We start from the raw sequence: 5,967 nt of genomic DNA on the forward strand, positions 1-5,967 counted from the left end.
TGCAACCCGATCATAGAATAGAAGAGATCATGTGACTCCAGTTCCACTATGCGCTGCGCTCGCTCACACTTACCCCTCGCAGATTGAGTCTAGAGCTCCTCTCAGAATTTTACCAATCTGATGATAAAACCATGGCTGCAGTGCACATTAATCAGTGCACTTTAAACGGCGATGATCAATTGGTGTTGCTTCTATGTAGCCTACCTCTGCTTTTTTGATGAGGTTTAGCTTTATTCTGAAGTCACTAAGGCCATGTGAAACAACATAGGAACTGGCCACGACATTCCTTCACCCAAGCAAGCCAATACAAAGTTTACAATCACATGTCGAGTCAGTCTAAACTTTTAAATTGAAATACTCAAAACACCATCATTATGTAGTAAAACCATGAAAAGTAGTTCTTGCGCCTAAACTGAGATCTGGTGTTTGGAGGGTGTTTAAATGTAAACCCAATGTAAGTGTTAGGATACACAGAATGGAAGTACTGGTTCTTCAATCTGAATATTTGTGTTTTTAAGTGTTTCAGTGCATGTAAAAGTCATTATCAAAACAATGTTTGGTAAGACTGTGTCCTTCATACACTCAAATGGTTTCGAAATGCCAGTGGTTTATAGGATAAATATTGATTGATGAAGGTTTTCAGTCAATATTTTTATCAACATTTTAAAGAAAACTGGGAATTGAATACTTTTTTATGGGTAGACAATGGAACTAATTATAGGCTACAGTTGCCAGGTCCATCGTGAGATTAGAAATAATTGTACAATTAAAATGTTTAGGGCTATGTAAATCATAGCAGTGGTATCATGTATAAAGTGGCCTTTCATCACTGGTACCCATGTAAGAAAGTGGATGTGAACTTGGGTGTCCTGCTTGTCAAAACACTTCCTTAGTCCACTCCGCCAGTGTTCAGGACTAAACTGTTGTGCTGAGCTGCCATTGTTACAATGTGCACATGGGGCACAATTCAGACTGTAGATAAGTACACTTCAACATGGACTCAAGAAAACATGGACTTAAGTCAATGTTAAATAAACCTCTTAAGTCTGAATAGGGCCTAGGGAGAATCTGTTTGTGCTAAATTCCATTTTGCATATTGCTATTGATATGTTTAATCATTGTACATTCATATTGCAATGTATTAATATTGTAGCATTCAATAACCTAAATATACATTCATATACTATCATTACTGCATGTTATTATTTGCTGTTTATCTGTATTCCTGCAGAAAAACGTACATACAAACTAAGTTATCCACCGGCTGGCCAATTCTAACCTCAGCCAATCAAGGCCAGGTTCACAGATGGTCAACTCAACTGTCAATCATATCATTGAACTCAACTGTACTGTGATTCCATCTGTCTGAACAACCTTCCATGCCATGTACCATCATCTGAATATAAAGACTCAGGTCAGATGCATTTGCATAATGGCTGACTGGTTCATTGCATTGATCCATGGGCTGAAGTTTTGCAAAACGTTTGTATGTGTAACGGCTCTCGTTGGTAGAAGGAAGAGTGGACCAAAGCGCAGCGTGCAAAGTGTTCATTACATTTATTTATTTTAAACACTCAAACAAAATAACCAAAGTGAAAGTGCACAGTTCTGTCAGGTACAGACACTAAACAGAAAACAAGATCCCACAAAACCAAAAAGAAAAATGACAACTTATATATGATCCCCAATCAGAGACAACAATAGACAGCTGCCTCTGATTGGGAACCACACTCTGCCATAAACAAAGAAATAGAAAACATAGACTTTCCCACTCGAGTCACACCCATCACATAGAGAATAATAGGGATCTCTAAGGTCAGGGCGTGACAGTATGTGCTACTGTTAACATTAGCAGCCATTGTGTTAAGGGGGTGGCAGGGTAGCCTAGTGGTTAGAGCGTTGGACTAGCAACCAGAAGGTAAAAAAAAATAAAGGTAAAAAAAAGGATTTGTACTGGAGGCAAGGTCAGGTGCAGGAGAGCAGAGTGTAGTGAACAGTTGCACTATTTATTCCGGTCCACAAAAGTACATAAATGTGCCCAAACACAGAACATAGACAAAAAGTATGGCGCGTAACAATACCCACATAACATAAATACAATTTCACACAAAGACATGGAGGGGAAAAGAGGACTAAATACATGCAGTGTGATTAGGGAATGAAAACCAGGTGTGTATGGAACAAGACAAAACAAATGGAAATGTGAAAAATGGAGCGGCGATGGCTAGAAAGCTGGTGACGTCGATCGCGGGAACGCTGCCCGAACAAGGAGAGGAGGGTTATTGTGGCTAATTGTGGGTTATTGTCTATGTGTAGGTGCATGTCAGCACTAGTGTTTATAGCGTCATGTTAGTTTTGTTGTTTTGCATAGTTTGTTCAGTGTTTATTCCTCATTAAAAGAAGAATGTATTCATCGTTATGACGAACGTGACACCTGCTCACTTATTAATAAGTGAATAAAGATTTAGTTTAAGTATAACTCTGACTTGTGTGATGTTTGTCTCTCCTCATTTGATAGTAAAGAAATTAAAGTGACTATGCATAGATAATAAACAGCGAGTAGCAGCAGTGTAAAAACAAATGGGGGGGGGGGGGTCAATGTAAATAGTCCGGGTGGCCATTTGATACATTTTTCAGCAGTTTTATGGCTTGGGGTAGAAGCTGTTAAAGAGCCTTTTGGTCCTCGACTTGGCGCTCCGGTAGCAGAGAGAACAGTCTATGACTTGGGTGAAGTTGAGTTTTTGACAATTTTTCGTTCTTTCCTCTGACACCACCTAGTATATAGGTCCTGGATGGCAGGAAGCTTGGCCCCAGTGATCTACTAGGCCATACGCACTACCCTCTGTAGTGCCATACCAGGCAGTGATGCAACCGATGCTTTTAATGTTGCAGCTGTAGAACTTTTTGAGGATCTGGGGACTAATGCCAAATCTCTTCAGTATCCTGAGGGGGGAAAGGTGTTGGCGTGCCATCTTCAGAACTGTTGGTGTGTTTGGACCATGATAGTTCATTGGTGATGTGGACACAAAGGAACTTGAAACTCTCGACCTGCTACACTACAGCCCCGTCAATGTTAATGGGGCCTGTTCAGCCCGCCTTGTCCTGTAGTCTACGATCAGCTCCTTTGTCTTGCTCGCATTGATGGAGAGGTTGCTGTCCTGGCACCACACTGCCAGGTCTCTGACCTCCTCCCTATAAGCTGTTACAATTTTAGATGACTGTACAACCATTGTCAGATTAAACAGCAGATATCTTTGTTTCTTGGGACCGAGAACTATTATCTCTGTTTTGTCAGAGTTTAAAAGTAAAACGTTTGCCACCATCCACTTCCTTATGTCTGAACCAGAGGCTTCCAGGGTAGGCAATGGGCTTTCACCATGTTTCATCGCAAATGTACGGCTGTGTGTCGTCCGCATAGCAGTGAAAGTAGACATTGGGTTTCCGAATGACATCACCAGGAAGTAGAATATATTGTGAAAACAATAGTGGTTCTAAATGGAACCTTGAGGAACACCAAAACTTACAATTGATTTGTCAGAGGACAAACCATCCACAAAGACAAACTGCTTTCCGGCAGATAACATCTAAACAAGGCAAGAACTTGTCTGTGTAGACCAAATAGGGTTTCCAATCTCCTCAAAAGAATGTGGTGATCGATGGTGTCAAAGGCGGCACAAAGGTCTAGGAGCACGACAGATGCAGAGCCTTGGTCGGACGTCATCAAAAGGTGCAGTCTCAGTACCATGATGGAGTCTAAAACCAGACTGGAGCATTTCATATACATTATTTGTCTTCAGGAAGGCAGTGAGTTTCTGCACAACAGCTTTTACATTTTTTTGGAGAGGAATGGGTGATTTGATATAGGTCCATGCTTTTTTTCTGGGTCAAGGTTTGGCTTTTTTAAGAAAGGCTTTATTACTGCCACTTTAAGTAAGTTTGGTACTGTTAAGGTTCTAATTTTTCAGAGTAAATAACTTACGGACACTAGAGACGTTTTAACCAAGTTTAATTCTGCCCAAAGATTCTGTACAGCTGTAATCAGACAACCCAACATTTGTTCCATCCAGATATTTATATGCCACTTAAGACACTCCCTGTCTCCAATCCTTACAGTTTATGCCCAACAGGAAGAAGGTAACCAGATACTTCAACATAAACCCTGATTACTCCCTTAAGGGGAACTGACCTCACCCCTCATTTGCTGACCTCAACCCCTCCTTCACCTAATCCACAGATATCCACCTGTCTTCCCTATATCAACACGTCGCTCTCCTCTCCTCCATCAAACACATTCCAAAGCCTTCTGGCTTTCTACAGAGGACCCTTAACTTCTGACACAAAACCCATTCTCTTCCACACTTTCTATTCAAGGCTTCATTTATTTAATATCTCAACGTTCAAAGTTTAGCCGATTCCAACAGTACACATCCGTAGGATAGTGAGTTGTTTATTATGTTCAACATAGGAGGGCCAAGCACAGGAAGTAGCTCTTTCAGTAGTTGAGTTGGAATATGGTCTAGTAGGCAGCTGGAAGGTTTAGAGGCCATTACTACTTTCTTTAATGTTTCGAGCGATACAGGATTAGAAAACTTGAGTGTCTCCATTGATCCTAGATCCTTACAGTTCTGTGCAGACTCAGGATAAATATGTTTTGGATAAATACACAGATTCAAAGAGGAGTCCGTAATTTGCATTCTAGTGATCATGATATTTTTGTCAAAGACGTTAATGACTTAGTCACTGCTGAAGTGAATACCATCCTCCCTTGGGGAATGTTGCTTTTTAGTTTGCTTTGCAACAGTATCAAAAATAAATGTTTGATTGTTTTTATTCCCCTCAATCAGGTTGGAACAGTAGGCTGATTAAGCAGCAGTGAGGGCTCTTCGATATTGCACGGTTCTGTCTTTCAAACCAATTCGGAAGACTTCCAGTTTGGTGAAGCACCATTTCTGTTCCAATTTCCTGGAAGCCTTCTTCAGGGCTCGGGTATTTTCTGTATAACAGGGAGCTAATTTCTTGTCAGAAATGTTTTTGGTTTTTAGAGGTGCGACTGCATCTAGGGTATTCTACAAAGTTAAATTTAGATCCTCCTGATTTTTGTCGGTGGAGGGAGTCTGGAAGGGCAGCTCTAGGAAGAGTCTTGGTGGTTCCAAACTTCTTACATTTAAGATTGATGGAGGCCACTGTGTTCTTTGGGACCTTCATGTTGGAAAATAAATGCTGCTACCCTTCCCCAGATCTGTGACTCGACACAATCCTGTCTCGGGGCTCTGGACTAATGGACAATTCCTTCGACCTCATGACGTGCACTGTTAACTGTGGGACCTTATATAGACAGGTGTGTGCCTTTCCAAATCATGTCCAATCAATTGAATTTACCACAGGTAGACTCGAATCAAGTTATAGAAACATCAAGGATGATCAATGAAAAGGGGACGCACCTGAGCTCAAATCGAGTCTCCTAGCAAAGGTTCTGAATACTTAAAAACCTGTTTTCGCTTTGTCACTATGGGTTTATGTGTGTAGATTGCTGAGGATTTAAAAAAATGTAATCCATTTCAGAAAATGGCTGTAATGTAACAAAATGTGGAAAAAGTCAAGGGGTATGAATACTTTCCGAAGTCACTGTACACACTGTATCTGTCACGAGTCCGACTGAGGGTGGTTTCCCTTCCCGGTCGGGTGGCGCTCGGCGGTCGTCGTCACCGGCCTATTAGCTGCCACTGATTGTCTTTTCTCCCCCTCCTTGTATGTTTATTGGTAGCACCTGTGTGTATGATTAGTTTGTCTTTATTAGACAGCCGGCCCGCCTGGTTGTTATGCGTAATTATTCTTTGTAACCGTCTGCTCTGTATCAGAGGAACGTGTTAGTTCCTAGTCGTGCATTTTTGAATCGTCATTTTGACATTCCCTGTGTTTTGGGGCCGTGATCATTGTTAGCACCCTGTGGTGCGTTTAGTGCATTAA

Source organism: Oncorhynchus masou, chromosome 24, assembly GCF_036934945.1.
Source record: "Oncorhynchus masou masou isolate Uvic2021 chromosome 24, UVic_Omas_1.1, whole genome shotgun sequence".
Taxonomy (NCBI): domain Eukaryota; kingdom Metazoa; phylum Chordata; class Actinopteri; order Salmoniformes; family Salmonidae; genus Oncorhynchus; species Oncorhynchus masou.